The sequence below is a fragment of the Melozone crissalis genome, unplaced genomic scaffold (assembly GCF_028551555.1).
Source record: "Melozone crissalis strain CALT ecotype California unplaced genomic scaffold, PUWL_Pcris_2 ptg000035l_1, whole genome shotgun sequence".
Taxonomy (NCBI): domain Eukaryota; kingdom Metazoa; phylum Chordata; class Aves; order Passeriformes; family Passerellidae; genus Melozone; species Melozone crissalis.
In genome coordinates, this window is record NW_026535813.1 from 2,815,560 (window position 1) to 2,834,833 (window position 19,274).

The following is a 19,274-nucleotide window of genomic DNA, read 5'->3' on the forward strand; positions in this document are numbered from 1 at the left end:
TCTGATTGATGTTCCCCGATGATTATTCTGCTCGCGACATCTGGTCTTGTGTCATCATCATCACTTGTGTTGTCACGCTTTGACGATCCGGGCTCTTTGTTGAGTTTCCCAGGAGAGGTAGAGGTCTTCCATCCACACCCGTCCAAGAATGGCATTCCCTCGCAAGGTGGTTTCCTCTTCTGCACCTTGGACAAACGTCCAACGGCTTTCCAGTCTTTGCAAGTTGTGGACAGTTTTTCTTGAAATGCCTGTGGGCCCCACATTTGTAACATTGTCTTCCAGAATTGTTGTTCTTTTGAAAGTTTGAAAGAACTTATTTGAAGCTTTCACTTTGTGCTTTGAACATTCTCTCCATCCGTTTCTCCAAGATGGACGCAAGATGTTGAGGTGTTCCCAACTTGCTGCACGCTTCCACCATCTCCACCAGAGAGGGTTGACCTGGCATTGCACTGATGATTTGCTTGCATTCCAAATTGGCATTGGCAAATGCAAGGCTTTTAAGTAGATGTGGTTTTACCACCTCTTCAGCCACCTGTCTGTCCACTGCTTGCGTGAGATGATCTGTGAATGAAGAGGAAGATTCTGAAGTGCCTTTCCTGATGTCTGTATAAATGGTGTCCTGAGTTCCTGCTGGTGCAATTTGTAAGATTGCCTTTTGTGCTGCTCCTTTGATGTCGTTCAACACCTCTCATGGAAGTCTTTGTACCTGTTGTGCTGGGTTGTCCCCTGGAGGATCACCTGATAACTGTGCCATGGTGATGTCTGTATTGGGTCCACCTTGGTACCTGGCTCTCAGCTCACCAAGAGCTCTCCTCCATCTTGTGTCCCACACGAGGGCTTGCGTGTCTGTGAGAATCATTGAGACAAAGCCCTAAGATCATATGGTGTTAAGTCATTGTCAAGGTTTGACACTGGCACAAGGCCAAATGCCCCCATGAAAATACACTTTCTCTGGTGTCTGCTGTGAGATTTTGACCAGGAATAAACAAAGCAGGCTCTCACTTGAAAAAAAGAAAAGTTTATTAACTAAACTACAAAAACAATTACTAAACTACACACAAAAGAAAAAGGAAACACAAGGAAAATGAAAACCTCACAAAAACACTCTCCTCCTCCTCTCCCCTAAATTCCCAATACAATACATCTTCCAAAGTCACCAATTCTGGGTCCAGCACCACCCTTTAGAATGCTCAACTTTCAGTTCCTCAAGAGGAGAGGGAGTCCTTCCATGTGTCGTGGTGGCCTTTTCCGTCCTTGTTCCGGTGCTCTCACCACCGAACAAGAATCAGGGCTGCTTCCAGGGTTGTCTTTTTAAGGATGCTTTGTCCAGTTCCAGAAAAGCCCAGTATCTCACCTTTGGGACATCTGTCCCCCCCATATTTTATGTACCCCCTGGGGCCGAGGGGTACCCACACTGAATCTTCTTTGGCTCTGGGACATTTCTCCCCCTGGACTCAGTCTCTGTATCACACGGAAACATGGCTCTGTCCATGGCTACACAAAAGAGTCCAGCATAAAATGCCACTCCCTCTTCTCCATTCTTCCAACATCTCTCACTCTCTCTCTCTCTGGTCCAGACCTTCATCACTCGTCTAGGAAGGGTTAATGTTCTGTAAGGTTTTCATTGTCCAAGAAGGGTTAAAAACTCCTCCAAGCGGCTGGACTCCCGGCTGCACCCTCCCCCCCCATCTCCTCAGCCGGGCTGCCTGCTGCCAGCACATGTTTACTAAATTTCAAGGTAACGGCCACAAACACAGGCTGCACTCTCTCTCTGTCTCCAAGGGGGGGGGGGGGGGGGGACAGGCTGCCCATTGCTTCCCAGCATTTCTTTACTTCTTCCTTCCACCCTTGGGGGGGCCAGGCCTACCTCTCCCGGGCCGGGCCACATGGCTTTTCCCCTCCCCCCGCCCAGCCAGCAACTGGGCCGGGGGAGAGACCCAACTCCTTCCCGCCGGAAATTCAAAGAGGAACTGCCAGCGGGAGAGCCCTGCTTTTGCCCTGTGTTCTCAGAGGTGGATCCAATGCCCAGTGGTTGGGCCAGATGGCAATATTCAAATCTGAGCACTCATTGGCCCTATCTACAGCATCCCAGAAATCCTGTTTCCGGGTCTCAGATTCTGGCCCTGTGCATCGTAATTCACCAGCAATTGCAGTCATAGGGACATCTCTTTCGCTTGATAGTTTCTTTCTGATATCTGCCCAATCTATCATTGGGGGTGCCTGTGCTGTGGGTACCTGTGTCTCCATGGGCACTTGCTTGTAGAGTGGAGCCAACTGTTGTGGCTGCTGTCATGCTGCAGTCTCTGCCATCTTGGGCCTCACCGACATCAGTGGCATCTGCACACCCTGCTGAGGCATTGGATCTCCTGATGTTGCCCTTGGTCCTGGCTGAGGAACAGGGATCTGAAATTCTTGACCTGATTGCAAATTCTGTGAAGACCCAACAGTCATTAACGAAAGAGGAATATTTGCTGAAGAGGAAAAAGCACAAGTGTCTTGCATTGACTGAAAAACTTGTGGAAGCTGAGCCAACAACTCTGGATAGGATTCCAGAGTTGTATCTATGCACTGTAAAAGAAATTTGACAATGCCCTTTGACATCAAAACTGACTGTTCCTGGCTGGATTAGCCAGCAATTCCTGATGTTGGAACCATCCAGGCTGGGACACCCTCTGAAGCAGTAATACGTACTGTATCATCCTGTTACTGCGCTTCAGCAGGAGTGTCCTGAATCCCCTGGTGTTTAGGAGCTGACAGGTGTTTCGTTTGCTGCTCTGGAAACATTTCCTTTGAACTAACTTTTCTTTTATAAGAAACTGGAAAGAAATGTTGTAATGTTGCAGTCCCACCACTAGGTCCAACCGGCTGGAGTCAACATGGCGACTGGCTGTGATGATTCATATTTTCGGTAAAATTCTTGGCTTGCAGCTCTGGCAGGTCTTTGAGTGCCTTACATAACATTTGGTGCATTTGTGAAAAACCTCCAATTTGAAATTTTGACTGGAACTGGGGCTATGATGGTTGCTGGGACTGGCTGCGCGCTTGCTGTGTGTCACAATCCATCCTTACGAACGGGTTTCATGATGGTTCATTAATTGATCTCAGAGTGCAAAAAACACCGACACGGTACAGGGGTTTGCAGTAGTAATAAAAAAAAATGTACCTTTATTAAATGACCACAGTAAAATGCGTTGGGGAGGAATTGGGGAAAATGGAAGAATAAGGAAAAAAGAGGGAGGAAGAGAAAGGAAGGTATATAGCTACCAAACGCAGAACCGGTGAAGTCCTTCGGTGTCCAGCTGATAGAGTTCACCAGGTCATGTCCCAGGAGATCTCAGAGGTTGCAGTTCATCCAAACTCTTATTATACTCTTTTTTGATGGGGGAAGGGAGTGAATCTTGAAATCAAATCAAAAGTAGTCTATTGTATTTTCTGGGGAAAAAACGGTATTTGAAGAAGGGTACACACAGTCCATGTTCTCAGCAGTGGGCGAGAACCATTGTCTTCTTGGTCCACTGCTTACACCTGCAACATCCATCTTGCTTTGGTTAGCTTGCCTCCCCCACACACCTCCCCCAAGTAAGGGGTTTCAGTCCCAGTCCTTGGAAAGAGTTGGGGGGAGGCCTTTTCACATAGGGATTTCATGTCTTGGTCTTTGATGGAGAGGCTTCTTACATCTCAGTCTGTCACAGTGGTTGTAAAACAGATGAGAGGTCTTCTGTGGGGGACCACCTAAAACATCAGGAGAAGTCCAGCCAGGCTGAGAGGTGGGGCAACTTCCAGGGCTATTGTTACAAAAGGGCAAAGTGCCCCTTTCTTCTTTTTATCGGGTTCAGTGTAGCATACAGCAAACACACCTGTGAACAATAGCTTAGCAATGTGCTCAGGCCTCGGGGTCCTTGGCAAGTAACTTTCTCCAACAGGGCCAGAATTTCAGACAAGGATCTTTTCTTCAGTGGTTCCCAATCTCTGTCCCTTTCATGACAATTGTGAGGCAGATGAGGGAAACTTCGGACAGAGACTCACACTGTGCTAGCTGCTGGGGCTGGCTGTGCTGTTGTTGCCATGGAAACTGTGACGTGGTGGTGTCTTGAGAAACATCTCCACCCTGGCCGTGCCCCCTCTCAGCCTGCTCTGGCACAGCCGCGCTCTCGGGAACGCCTTCCTCCTCCCAGTGACCGCCCCCTTCGCTGCCCCAATCCCACTCCGGGCTCGGTGTCTCTGCCCTGCTTTGATCTCCACCGGGACTCCCCCCCGCTGGCTCCACGTCAACACCCGCACTTGGTGCCGATAGATCCCACCCTGCCGGAGCCTCTGCCGTGTCTGTGAAACGGGAGAAAACCCCCCTGTTATAAATGATCAAATCGGTAGCCAAATTTATGAAAAAAATTTAACAAAGATTTATTAGAACAATAACAAAAATAGAAATTTCGACAAAAAGTAAAAACACCACAGCCAAGACAGCATCAGTCCTGGGAATAGCACTGGGTGACCTAGGCTCTCTGGCTTACAGAGAGACAGGGTTTCCCCAGAGGTACAACCCGAGTGCTTCCAGCAGCCAGCTTATATACAGTTTATTCTGCCTGGGGCAGGGATGACCACATATTTCTTTGTGTTCCTTTGCATGTAAAGTTGAATCCATACAGATGTAGAAACAGACAAAGGAAAACTCGGAGATGCAGACGAATGTCTGAGTGTCCAGGCAGAAGCTGCATTTACATGTACTAGTTTCTGAGTACCGCAATGAAGTCATGTCCAGGTGCATGTCTTGTGAGCTCCTCCAGACATTCCATTCCGGCAAGGTCCAGATGGTATCTCCTGAATGTAGGAACCGGAGGAAATCCCCCATAATAGCAGGGGACCATTCCATTCATACGATAACACACCTGATATCATCTCAATGCTGTCCGGGAACTGGTTACAATAATAGAACTCTGCTCCCAGCCAGAGTGGTCAGAGACATAACTTTTGGATCTTTGCAATATTTTATACACATATATATCTACATCTATAGCATGAATTATCTCTACCATATACTACACCCCCATTCCGACTTCTGGGTTTCGAGTCATCAACGCGAGTTCGCCATGTTCCGCTGCCGCCACCCCGCATGGTGTTGCTGGCGCCGCGTACTCCACTCTTGCAGTCCCGTGCCTTGTTCTGCCTGGCCCGGCCCCTCCTGACGCAGCTCCCGTAATTCACGAGCATTCCCAGGACGGCTGCTGGCCGCTCACCGCCACGATCGCGTGAGCCATTTCTGCCGTGCACGGCTCCAGCCGCCCCCTTGGTCCCCTCTGCTGTCCCCTTGGCCCCCACTGCCACCCCCATGGCTGCCCCAGGCTGCTACTGGCTGCCTGGCGTTGCTGCAGCGCGGCTTTGCCAGTCGCCAAGAGGCTACTCTCTCTCAGGTCCCACGATTTTCCCCCCCCCCCCCCCCCCTCCCCAATGGTCCCGCCGTCGCCTCTGCAGTGAAGTTCTGCACTGGTTCCTGTGAGTCTGGATAACAAGCCTCGAAGAAGGCAAAGTCCAAATCCTCCAATTTGCTTGGGAAAATCTCTCATTTAAGCTTTCCTGGGACCGGTGGAGGTGTGTCTGGAGACCCAGGGGGTTCTGGAGATTCTGGGGACCCCGGAGACCCAGGAGGTGATGACAATTCCTCCTGCACCTTTGTGGTGGGAATTATTTCTGCTCCTCCTGGATTGGCAGGAGCAACTGCCACTTGCTGAGAGCAAGACAACCCCCCCACCCTTGGGGGAATACTTGCTGCCTGCTGATGGCTGGCAGCTCCCGCGGTATCGCCTCCAGCATTACCCTCGCTGGAGCTAATTCTTTCTCAGGAATCACTACAGGATGTGTGGCCATCACGCTCTGTAGAGCGGATAAAATGCTAAGTTGTTCCTGGGAATATGTTGCCCCCATGTTCTCAATTTTGACCTGTCTTACCAAAAGCTGGGTCGTCTGCAAGGTCGCTCCAGAGGTTGTCCTGGTCACTGGCCAGCAGCTCACAGGTGAGAAGCTCCCAGGCACCTTGGTCACCCTCCTTTACGGGTCCAGCTTGAAGTGACTTGTCTCTCAGCAGAGGTCAAGTTGTCTGCTCTGAAATTTTTTCTTCGATGATGTGCCTCTTCCCAGGCTGGGATTCAGCATCTGGTGTTCAGTGGACTGAGCTCATTAACCTGAGCCTGCCCACTCAGGGACGCCAAGGTCTCGGGGTTTCTGTGGTTGAGATGACCCCGAGGTGTTAGAAAATCACTTTTTCCCGGCCCCGAGATTGAAGAAGGAGTCGGGATTCTTTGGCTGTGGTTTTCAAGGTTGTTTATTCTTTGTTATCTATAGCATTCTTTTTCTGACCTGCTGAGGTCTGTCTAACAAGTTGATCCAAGGCACACTGACCGCCTCAGAGGTGAAGTTATCTTTTTATACTAAAAACTATGTGTACATTATTTACAATAATTTTGCAATACCTATCACCTATGTTAGACAGTGTGTTTCTACTCTAAACCAATCCAGAAGTGCCACCATCACACAGAAGATGGAGGCTAAGAAGAAGAAAGAAGACAGACAAGGCACGCCCAAATCCCTCCATCTTGGCTTCTGAATCCCCATTCTAAAACCTCAAAATTCTACTTTTCTATCTTGTAACAAACTAACTATCATTCTACTTAAACTCTCATGGCTTGTAATTCTTCATATAAAGTTGATAATCTTTTCCATGGGCTAAAATCAAAGCCACAGGTGTCTTTGGCTACGTGCCAAGGTCCCTGAGGCCCCTGACAGGGGCTTGAGCCATCCAGGGCAGCCAGAGGGATGTCCTGGGTTCCTAGAGTGGTGGAGTATTGGGAGGTCAGGCTCTGATGATGTACAATTTAGGAAGTTAATGATGTAGAGAGCCTTACAAAGTCTTTCAACGGGAGACAAAATTTCTGTTTCTCTCTGTTGCTTATTGCGGACTCTCTTGATGGTTTGATGTGTCCTTTCTACGATGGATTGCCCTGTGGAATAAGTGGGTATGCCCTTCTTGTTTTCTACCCCCCACTGGTTGAAGAAATCTTTTAACCTACGGAAGGCATAGGCGGGCCCATTATCTGTTTTAATTTGTTTAGGGACTCCCAGGCTGGCAAATGCAAGGAGAAAATGCTTGATGGTGTGAGCGATATCTTCCCCTGTGTGAGCTGACGCAAATACTGCCCCAGAAAACATTTTGACTGACATGTGCACACATTTAGACCTTCCAAAGGATGGGAAGTGGGTCACGTCAGACTACCACAATTGGCAGCTTCTCAGACCCCGGGGGTTAACCCTTGTACCCGCAGATTGTATCTGGTACATTTGGCAGTTTGGGCACGTCACAACAATAGCTTTTGCTTGATCTTTCAAGAGCTTGAATATCCTGATGAGGGCAGGTGCATTTTGATGATAAAATGCATGTGACAACTTCGCCTGGGCAAAGATGTCAGGGATGTTAGCAGTCTCTACCAACATGGCCAGTGTGTCCTCCTTTCTGTTCCCTTCTGCGATGGCACCTGGGAGGTTGGTGTGTGACCTGACATGCATAATATGGTAAGGTTGCTTTCTGTGGGAGATTAAATGAATTAATTTAGAAATCAATTTGTCTAAGTTTGGATTGGAACCCTCCTTGAGATGAGTGTGTTCAGCCCTCACAGCTATTCCAGCAATGTAAGCCAAATCTGTGACCAGATTAAGGGTTTCGCCTTGAATTTCTCAAAGGCTCTGACAACAGCTGCTAGTTCAGCAACCTGTGGAGATCCCTCCACTATTTGGATATTAGCCTCCCACTTTTGAGTCTTGGGATCCCTCCACATCATTACTGACTTGTGGGATGACCCTGAGCCATCTGTAAAGACAGAGCTTTGAGAGATGTCCTACTGTGGACTAATTTTGGGGTCAGATTAAAGGCTGCATTAAAAAGTTTATGTTTTGGCATGTGGATGAAAATTTGGCCTGAGTAGCTATCTAGGGTGAGCTGGAGGTTTTCGTTGGTCTGGAGCTCCAGAGGTCCAAGGACATTCAAAGGAACCTTATGCTCACTACTGGATTCTAGGATCACTGCATTGGCAGTACATAGAACCACGCCGGGGGAGCCATGGGTGATGTCTCTGAGCCGGCTGGGCAAACCTGAGCTGATGCTGTGCTCTGAGGAATCCCTTTTGTCAGGGCGCAATTCCTCTTTGCGCTCTTCCTCCCGTTTCCTGGGCCTGCCAAAGGCTGGCCACTAGCATCAAATTTTGACCTGCATTGGCTGGCAAGGTGATCTTCCCTAAGACACCTAGCGCACAAGAAGTCAGCACCTGTACCTGTTGGCTTGGGTGCACCTTGCTGTTTCTTGCCCTTATTCTTGTTCTTTTTCCAGAGTCCGCCCCTAAGGGTACCTGGCCTGTCTGCTTTGCAACCACCAGAGCGGACACCCTGTGATCCATAGCACCCACCCTAACACACGCCATATCCACGACCGACGGGTTGCTGGGAAGAGCATCTATGATCCTCCAGCATTTGCTGTTGGAATTGAACTGGGCCAATTGTTTTAAAAAGGATTCCCTCATGTCAGCCTCCTCAATCTGCTTCACCAGGGCATCAATAAGCTTCTCAACAAATGACACAAAAGGCTCACTCGGCCCCTGCATTATCATTGTGCATTGGGGCCTCAATGGTCTTCAACAATACAGCAAACCCCTGTAGGAAAGACATTTTTGGGCTGTTCTTGTGAGCCAGCGAAGGCATCCTGAAGATTAGGAAAGCCTCGTATCTCTCTCAAGGAAGGTACCAAAGCTATCACTATGACAACGTGAAGAAACAGTGAAAGTTAAAAGATACAGACTTTAGTTGGTTCACAGAGTGACGCAGCTCCTTTTCACCTATTGAGAGTTTTGTTTCTTTTTCATGAACAATGGATAGTGTATGTGTTTTTTAAGCAAATGTAAATATCCTGTAAAACTATAAAGGTAACATGTTGTTTTAATAAATTGCCCTATACAGCCTTCTGATCTGAGTCTTGATGCTTGCATCGTGTCGTGCTCTACATTGACGTGACACTGCTCAAGAACAGCAGTGTCCAAGGTAGCCTGAAAATCAGGATTGGAATAGGCATGCTCCCTGAGGAGAGCATCCACTCCCATGCCATACCTAGGGTCAGCCTGAGGCAGAAACCTGTTGCTTGCTGCAACCTTCGCAGCATCCTGTGACCAGAATGTCATGAATATCGCAAATTGCAGAGGCCGGAAAAGCACCTGAGCAAGATGCTTGATGTCAAATGGAGAGAGCAGATCTGTGGCTATCACCCTGAGAGTTTGCATGACCTCCTCTGAGGCAAGGCCATTTTTTCCAACCTGGCCTCGCAGTTCCTGAACCACCTGCCAGGCAAGCACCCCGTGCTTGTCGACTTGTCCCGAATTTGGGACAGCCTTTAACACAGGATGAGCCTGCACCTCACCTTGGGGCAGAACATAGCCTTCCCGAACCACCCGCGCCCCTCCCCCGAGGCGGCCGGGACGCCATCGGCCGGATGCCACTTCCTTCTCGCCCCCCAAACAAATCTTCATCCTCAGCCTCTGAGATCCACCCCTTAATCGTGTCCCAAAAGCTGCGGGGATTGTTGGGGTGCACAGTCACCCTACAGGGAGGCAGTGTCCAAAGGTTATGAGCAGACGACGATTCCGCCCGCCGGTGCCTGCTGTCTACCACTGGGGCATGCCCTCGCCGGGAGACTGGCCGCTCGCTGGTCGTCATCACTGTCCGAGTCCCCACCTAGGAATGGGGAGGGCACCCAGCGGGTAACAGAGGGTGGCATACTAGCCAAAGGGTCCAGATTAGAGAAGCCGACTGCGGGCTGCGCGACTGAAGGGCTAGTTACAAGCTGAGACGCAAGCGGTCCAGCTGCCGGCACCGGCCAGAGGCGGGGCAGTGGGCAGCGCAGCCGCAGCCGACGGCACCACCGCCACCGCAGGCTGCCCCGGCGAAGGTGTAAAAGACATTGTCACCCGAATCGGCCACCGTGCCAGAATGAGGAAGAGGCACTGCCCCTGCTGCATGATTTACTGTTCGGAGAGATGATGTTGGAGTCGCAGTCACAGCCATCACTGTCTGTGCAGGTGTCGTGGAGAAGGAGGGGAAAACCGGCCGGGAACGAGACGTTGGCTCAAGCGGGCAGCCGTCCACAAGCACTGATGATGGGCGTGGTGTTGCCTTCTGGAGCAAGGCAGGCGACCTGGTTCAGACGAACAGCACGGTGGCCCACTCACCAGGGCCACTCGGGCCAATGACACACGCAGACATCAATGTGATGGACGGTCAAAAGGCGTTTATTATCTCGTCTCTTGGGTTTTTATAGTCTAAGGGGTCTCTACGTCAGCATGGGTCTGTCTTTACCATCTATGGTTAGTAAGAGGTGGACTGTTACTGGGTAGGGGATGGAAAGTTACTGGAATTTGGTTAAGGGAGGCTACCTTCCTATGTTAGTTTCTTATCTATGGGAAGCAGATGGTCTTATCTAAGGGGATCAGAGGGTCCTGGCTTTCCGTGACATCGCGAGATCTTCCGCAGCGCCTTTCCCTGTCTACCACAGCGTGGCAGGTACAGCCGCGCAGGCTCCATGGCTGATGACAAGGAAACCGGCGGAGCGACCCGTTTTTTCTTGGCGACCGCCGAGGCAGGAGCCGACCCCGCCCCCTCCCACAGGTCGGGGCGGGGGGGCTGCTGGACTTGAAACTGCGGCTCCCACCGTCCAGGAGAATGCCGACCCCCCAAGTGGCAGAGGGGGAGAAAGGTGAGGCTACTGTTGCAGCGAACCCCCAGCCCCATCCCCCAAAGAGGGGAGGAGCTGATTCGCCGGGAATGGGGACGTCGAACTCAGCGCAGGCAGCGAGCCGCAGTCTTCCAGGCGAGGCTGGGACGTGGCGACTGCCTTTGCCACAGAAAGAGAAGGCGGTGACCACCCAGAAACGCAGGAACCAGGGCTGGTCAGCAGAACTCCATCTCCAGATGAGAGATGGGTTCCACGGGGAGTCCCCACGCCTCCCGCCGCCCCGCGCGGAGATGAAAGAAGGCTGGCAGCCAGCGAGAAACTGGTCGTCAGTCGGTCTGACGACTGTCTCTCTGAAGCGCTGGCACCACCCCCGCCTATCAAACTCCCCCTCTCCAACGCACCGTCCCGGTTCTTGAGGGCATAGATCAGGGACCCCCACACAGTCATGAGCGGAGGCACAGTATTGTCCCCTCCAAAAAACTCTTCAGCGAGTCGGTCACCCAGCGCCTGCCAGTGGACCAAGCTAAAAGCAGCGGCCATGCTCACTGAAAACCCATGAGCCTTTGCCCACCCAAGCAGCTCTCAGAGCGACTCATCCGACACCGAGAACCCCCTACAAGAAAGGAGGTCTCACCACACACAAAAAAAAAATCGGCTTCCTCCTCAGAAATCTGGTCCCCCATCGCGGAAACACCAGCACTCTGCCCCACCAATCCATGAACTGTCCACTGTTCTGGGAAGTTCGTCCCAGTGAAAAATGCATGTATTTTATGATTGGCTTTTCGCAAATATTAAAATAAATATTATTAAAATAAATATTATATGTGTTGTGTTAGAAAGTAATGCTGTATTAATTTTCTTAAGTACTGTGTTAAATATAGTTTTAGGTTATAAAAATTGTTAAAATAGAAACTATGCTATGTAAGATGCTTTGTTTAAAAGAAAGCACTTGCAGTGAGATAGCAGCCACAAGACACCTAAATCTTTCAGAGAAAAAGAATTTATTGCCTTCTTGTCAGAAGAAACCAACTTCTTCTGGCCTCAAAGGCGCTATTAGGATTAGAGGGAAGAAGTTGATAAAGACCAGACAGAATCCTGTATTTGAATGGAATTTATGCATCATGTATTAAGTGTATGAATATGCAACGGGCTATTGTTCTTAAGGGTTAATCCTTTTTTAACGGGCACCCAGAAAAAGGTACCTGGACATCTGTAACCCTTTGCTTTTATTGTCTCATATTGTCCTAATTCAATTTGGCTGAATTGTTATTACTCTAATTGTGTTCCTATTCTTTTTACCCATTTTATTACTATTGAAATTTAAAAAATTTTAAAAACAAGTGATTGGGGTTTTTCACAATTTGGTAGCAGAGGATGGCTACTAACACCTCACTGACAGTGCTTTAGGAGAGTCAGAGTGGGGAAGGCGAGCCCTGCCCTCTTTGGCAGCCTCGCTCTGTTTCCCCTGAAGTGACCAACAGACGCAGGTTACGATCTGTGGACAAAAGGAGTGTTATAAACGATCAAACCGATAACCAAATTTATGAAAAATTTAGCAACGATTTATTAGGTCAATTACAAAAAAATAGAATTTCGAGCAAGCACCACAATCAAGACAACGTCAGTCCCAGGTAGGGGCGCTGGGTGAGACCAGAGGTTCGTCCAACAGAGTGATGGTGTCGCCTCAAAGGTTTACACTGAGTGTTTCCAGCGTCCAGTTTATATACAGTTTTTTCGCCTGAGGCATAGATGACCGCATCTTTCTATTCACTTCTTCGAATGCAAATTTATTTCTATACATATGTTGAAATAGACAAAGACGGGTAGACAGAAGTCTGAGCACACAGGAGAAGTTTGAATAAGTTGGTATCAATTCCTGAATGCCCAGATGCGATCAGGGCGAGTCTGAGTCTTGTGAGATTCCCGGGACACAGCAATTAATCACGGGCCAGGGAGGGTCCTGATGTTATCTGCCAGGTGCAGGAGACAAGGAAATCATCACTGATGGTCCAGGAAGGTTCCATTCAGACATTTAACAGGTCTGATGCTATCTTGACATTGCCAGGAATTAGTCACAATTTGAATAGAGCTTTATTCCTGGCTGGGAGGTTCAAACACTATTTCTAAAATATTTCATACCTACATGTATCTGTTTATACAGCATGAATTAACTACATTACATATAACAAATCCCTCCCCATTTATTTTACCCATTTAATTCATGGTACAACTTTATTTTCTACTTCTACCCTTCACCAATAACAGGACTCCCACAAGTAGAATGTTACACAATTTGATATTCCCCTGGTGGGAGACCCTGGTACATTACATTATTCATTTTAACTGTTGTTTGTTTCTCAAATTTTGCCAGTGCTTCGGCGGCACTGCTGGCATACTTCTTCTCTTCCAACTGTAGGATTTTTGAGGGGTTGCCTCCGGAAGCTCCTTCTGAGTCCACGGGAATTATAGCGATCTGCATTCCCTGGGGCACAGAATGAATCAGTCTGATAAAACATGGAATCGGACATGGGATGAACAGGATTCCTGCTACTGAACAGAGTATGAGAAACATTATTTTGTTCCACCAAGCCCCATAAATATTTTGTCCCACCAAGATGACTGTAAGATTGAATTCCATTTTTGAATGGGGACATGGGTCACCTTTTTGATTTCAGCTGCCAAACCTCTTATTGTCCCCCCATAATCATCAATTTCAATACAACACTCAGATTCATTGAATTTTCCACACACCCCTCGCTCCTCAGCCAGCAGATAATCTTTAATCGTCTTTAATCGTTCCTGTTTGACCCTTTGTCTCCGCATTTCTGACTCCCTCCATTTTAATTCTTGGCTTATTTCTATCATTCTTCCCTCGGGATCTTCATTGTTTTTGTTTTTTGAAAAGCAAACAACCCTGTCATATTGGCGGCACACCCTGTCATTATTAGCCGGTGCCAAATCAAATATAAGCGGGTCTTTACTTAAAGCAATCTTACTATCAAATTTCATGTTCTTTGCCATCCAATACATTTTCCCATTCACCGTGCATATTCCCAACCTTGCATTATTGTAACACAACGGATTCACCTGGTGATATGCAATGAAGATGGATTCTGTTTTCCTTCCAACCCACATGGTTCAGTTGCACTGACTGCAAATGGGGATCGACATTGGTTCCACACTTTGTTTCCTCATCTGATGTCTGTTATCGTTTGACTGTTCGTATCCTTTGCCTGCCTCGAGACTGACAGACCAAGTCCCAATTTCCAATTCACATAATTTCGCCCAAGTGCCATTTGTCCAACAGTACCTGCCAGTCCTTCTAAGACATTCCTTTGGGGCTTGGTCTGCTGAGTATCCCTCGTCCCTTGCAATCGGGACTACCTGCGCGCATGCTCTGCACTCGTCCGCGGAGCTGTAGCTTCCGCTTTTTCCCAGGATCTCAGTGTGCATGCTCTGCGCTTTGCACAGGACTAGGCTCAGGCCAATCAGCATTACCACCAGACGGACTCCTCTGCCTTTGCCGCCGCCCCCTGGGTTGCCTCCAGCGGCGATGGAAGACCATCTTCTCGGCAGCAGGAGTCATTTTCAGGGAAGACACCCTGAGAGACCTAGCTGCATACCTCCTCGTAAAGGCGCCCCGCCGCGATATTCTGATTGCATCAGAACTGCACGGGACTCTGATGGACCTCCGGCACTCCACAGCCAATACTTCTGCCCTAGACCTGAGCTTTCCACGCAACCCATTTTGAAAAATCCGAAACCACGCAAATGAGTCTAATTCAATAATTCCCAAGTTTGTAGCCATGGTCAGGATACGACCAGTCAATTCATCCTCCTCGTCCAAGCACTGGGTACACAACCCCTTTGGTCTCTGCCCTCTTACACAATGAATAACAAAACATCCCTGACAATATTCACACTTGAAATGTACAAACGGATAACATTCACAATCTGGCTGTGTGCAACTTATCCGTTCGTCATTGGTCATTTACAAGCACATTGGAGTTTAATCTGCAAGTCTCCAGGGGAAGAGATGACTTTCCACTCGGGCTCTTCCTCCTGTCGCTCGACTCTTTTCACTCTGGACGTGTGAGTCTAGCCCTTTTCTGCCCTCCGAATGGCCGAGTCTGTTGTCAGGAGCACAGGGAAAGGACCTTCTCAGTGAGGAGAGAGCAGTGTCTCTTTCCACACTTTGATAAACACTTTGTCCCCTGGTTGAATTTTGTGAATCGCAAATCCCAGAGGGGTACTCTGAGTCACTATTCCCTGTTTCCATATTTCCTGCACGTTTTTGTTGATTGCAACCAGGTATGGTTGAATCTGAGCATCCTCATAACCTGGGGTGCCCCACTGGCATTCCATGCTTGTATGGCATTCCATATAGCATTTCAAAAGGTGAGAGCCCCATTTCTGAGTGAGGCATGGTCTGGATATTAAGCCAAGCCAAGGGCAAACACTTCAGCCAGGACATTTTTGTTTCCAAAATTAATTTTGACAATTGGGCTTTCAATGTTTGATTCATTCTTTCCACCTGTCCTGAGCTCTGGGGATGCCACGGGGTGTGGTATTCCCATCGAATGCCGAGGGCGTTAGCCAGCTGCTTAATAATCCTTGATGTAAAATGTGTTCCCTGATCCAGATCGATAAAGTTCACCACCCCATACCGGGGTATAATTTCTTCCAATAATTTTCTGGCCACAGTTTGTGCCATTGCCCTAGGGCTTAGGAAGGCTTCCACCCAATGAATCAATTTATCTACAATCACCAAGACAAATTTGAACCTTCCCACCTTAGGTAATTCTGTAAAATCAACCTGAATTCTCTCAAATGGTCAGTACGCAATGGAGTGACTCCCCAGGGCAACCTTTCCGGCTTTCGATTTGTTTATTTTCTGACAAATCACACACCCTTGTATATCCTGTTTTCCAGCTCATAAATTCCTTTGCACCCAAAGAATTTTAAGAATTGTTCTGCTAGGGCTTGTGTCCCCCAATGTGTTTTCTGATGCAACTTTCGCAAGATTCTTCTGGCAAAACCCCTGGAAACTATTTCTCTCCCGTCCGGCAATTTCCACCTTCCTTCTTTCAAATTCGCTCCAGTTTTCTCATAACATGTGAATTATATGCTTTAAAAGGTGCATTAGAATATTTAACACAAAAGAAAGGAGTTATATATTTTTTCAAGGTATGCCTTGAGAGTAGCACATACCTTAAGAAAAATTTAAAAAGGGAGATTTCTTAATTCAAGAAGGAAAGAATTAGTACATGAGAAACTTATTTTGGAGGTTTTAAAGTCATTAAAATTACCTAAGAGAGATAGCTGTAGTACATATTAAAGGACACCAAAAGGTAAAGACCCCAGAAATAAGAGGAAATAATTTAGCGAATCAAAATTGGAAATTCCAGTTTAGGGAAGCAAAAAAGGGGAATTGAAACAAGCGAGGTGGCGAACAAGATAAATCAGGGAAATAGAAACATCTTGATAGAAGGCAATTAGATAATACAATGCTTACTAAGGTATAGCAGAGGATATGTATCAAAAAGCTTAGTGGGATACTCAGGCTTTGTGCAATCGGTTTCTTTTTTGGAACTATGGGGGCATTGAGATTTTTGGAGTAGTAAACAAGTAACTGAAAGATCTATATTTTCCCAAAGGATAAATAAAAGGTTGATGATATTATATGTAATGTAGTTAATTCATGCAGTATAAACAAATGCATGTAGGCATAAAATATTTTAGAAATAATGTTTTAATCTTCCAGCCAGGAATAAAGCTCTATTCAAATTGTGACTAATTCCTGGCAATGTCAAGATAGCATCAGACCTGTTAAATGTCTGAATGGAACCTTCCTGGACCATCAGTGATGATTTCCTTGTCTCCTGCACCTGGCAGATAACATCAGGACCCTCCCTGGCCCGTGATTAATTGCTGTGTCCCGGGAATCTCACAAGACTCAGACTCGCCCTGATCGCATCTGGGCATTCAGGAATTGATGCCAACTTATTCAAACTTCTCCTGTGTGCTCAGACTTCTGTCTACCCGTCTTTGTCTATTTCAACATATGTATAGAAATAAATTTGCATTCGAAGAAGTGAATAGAAAGATGCGGTCATCTATGCCTCAGGCGAAAAAACTGTATATAAACTGGACGCTGGAAACACTCAGTGTAAACCTTTGAGGCGACACCATCACTCTGTTGGACGAACCTCTGGTCTCACCCAGCGCCCCTACCTGGGACTGACGTTGTCTTGATTGTGGTGCTTGCTCGAAATTCTATTTTTTTGTAATTGGCCTAATAAATCGTTGCTAAATTTTTATTAGTTTGGCTATCAATTTGATCGTTTATAACAATGAGGCAAACAACATGAGAAGGTCGTGAGTTAGCTTGTCAACCATTTCAAAGTATCCCAGCAGAAGTTTAGATTTGTTAAGCTCTGGATTTATTTGTTAAAACCGTTTTATCCAGAAGAAAAAGAGTATACCGCATGCTGGGGAGGGGGAAGTGAAATAAACAGGGCCAGGAGACTTCTTCTCTTTTTTCAATGCCTTTATTAAAAGTGATCAGCTCAGGATTGGGTGGCTCGACGGGTCTGCAGTCTCCGTCGTCTTCCCGGGCGACTCAGAGGAGGAGGATATGCGCAGCTCTGTCCGCAAGGGGCAGAGCTGGGGATCAAGTCCTCGTGGGAGCCTTTAGGGCCTGCTGATCCCGTCAGATGGTACTTTTGCCAGCTCAGTCAGCCTGGTCTCACCGCCGGGGTCGTCTCTCTTGGTCAGGGCGAGAGGCTCTGAAGGTGTTTTGCATCTCTGCAGGTTCAGCATTCGGCTCCTCACGTCCAGACATCACTCCAGTCTCTCAACTCTTAGGTGGCTCGTTGTTTTGGGGTTTTCTCCGTACACCGGGGGACCCATGCTGCATTGTGGTCTTGGAGTCACTTTGCATAGCCCCCCCCCACCTTCTCAGGTCTCTTCTACTGTTCGGGAAGGTTCCCACCCTTCTGGGAAAGGTACAACTTAGCCTCGGGCGAGGCTCTGCTGATACAAAAGGAGCGATTAGCCACAACGACTCGTGATTACAATAACAAAATACGAAGAACTTCAGCAGCTACCCGTGGTCTGGCTGCTTTTTGTAACTTTTTCTCACAAAAAAAATATTACCCGAATTTTGTTCATAACAGTCCCCCCTCTTTTTCTTTGATCGAGCTTAAATTCTAAGCTCGCATCAACTCACAAATTTTTTTTTGTTTTGAATCTACTATAAATCTCTTGTGCAGTTTGGTAATCATAGTTACTTAACTTTGTTACTTTCTTTGGTTTCTTCAGGTTGGTCTGCACGGCAAGTACTATTCTACTAAAACAGATGAATAAGCATAGTAAAAAAGGCAATCTTCCAAGTACACACACAGTGAGAAAAACTACTTTTTCTTATACATCCTTTTTGAAAATCTCTAGGTTCTCCCACTCACTGGAATCAAGTGTAGGAGTTTGATCTTGATTATTTACACATGCTAATCTTTTTATTTCATTTGAAATGTTCTTAATAATTGAATTCTTTATTTTTAATACTGCCTGGAGCCTGATGACTTTGTTTAACATAGGTATTGGGGTCCGAATTTGGCTTTTACAATTTTGGATTTTCTTAATTTCTATTTCACTTTCTCGGTTCTGTTTATTTTCTCCCAAATCATTATATATAGGAACTCCCAAACTTGATCTAGTTTCTTTGGGTAATAAGAGAATTGGTTTTATCACTCTAGCAATGCAGTTGCCAGATGAGATCAAACTTAGGGATTTTGGGCTCCCCTGAAATGTGTTCTAAAAGGGGTTGATCTCTTTTCCAGTACACTTATATAAATACTTGTAACAAACAATTTTTCTTACCATTTTCACTATTTCTTTACTTTTTACTAGATCTGCTGAGCTCGTTTCAGCAGCATCACATTCAAAGCACAACCAGGCTTCCCTTACAGTACACTCTCTTAGGAGTGGCTGCCCGAAAGTGGCAATATTGTATGCTCTCCAATACACTCTCTTATTTTTCTGATAAAGGACCAATTGAGAGAGGTTAACACAATCAGGGTCAGAACTGATGTGGACTCTCGACAAGGAGCTCACTTCTTCCGCACAGAGAAGTTGGTAGCATTCACTGCACCGCTCAGCTGGGCTTCCCAGAGCACTACTAGCAATCAGAGCTATCAGTACTACCCTTCCCAAGAGTCCGGTATGGGTCATCTTGCAGAGCTTGCCCACCCGGCCTTGCTTCTTGGGGAATTTTACTGAGGAAAAGCTTCCAAGCTCTTTAGAGTCTCTTCTACCCGCTTCTCTGGTTAAACTTCTCTTGGTCTGTTCCCTACTAATTTTGGTTTCCCCTCCCAGGGGAGTGCTCTGTAGAGGATTAACTTGGAGTCTTTAGAAATAAATTGGGGAACTTAACTAGAATTACTTATTTACAGTCTTAAACTTTTTACTAACATAGTTTACACAGAACAGTTTTGAAACATTTTAAGCAATATTA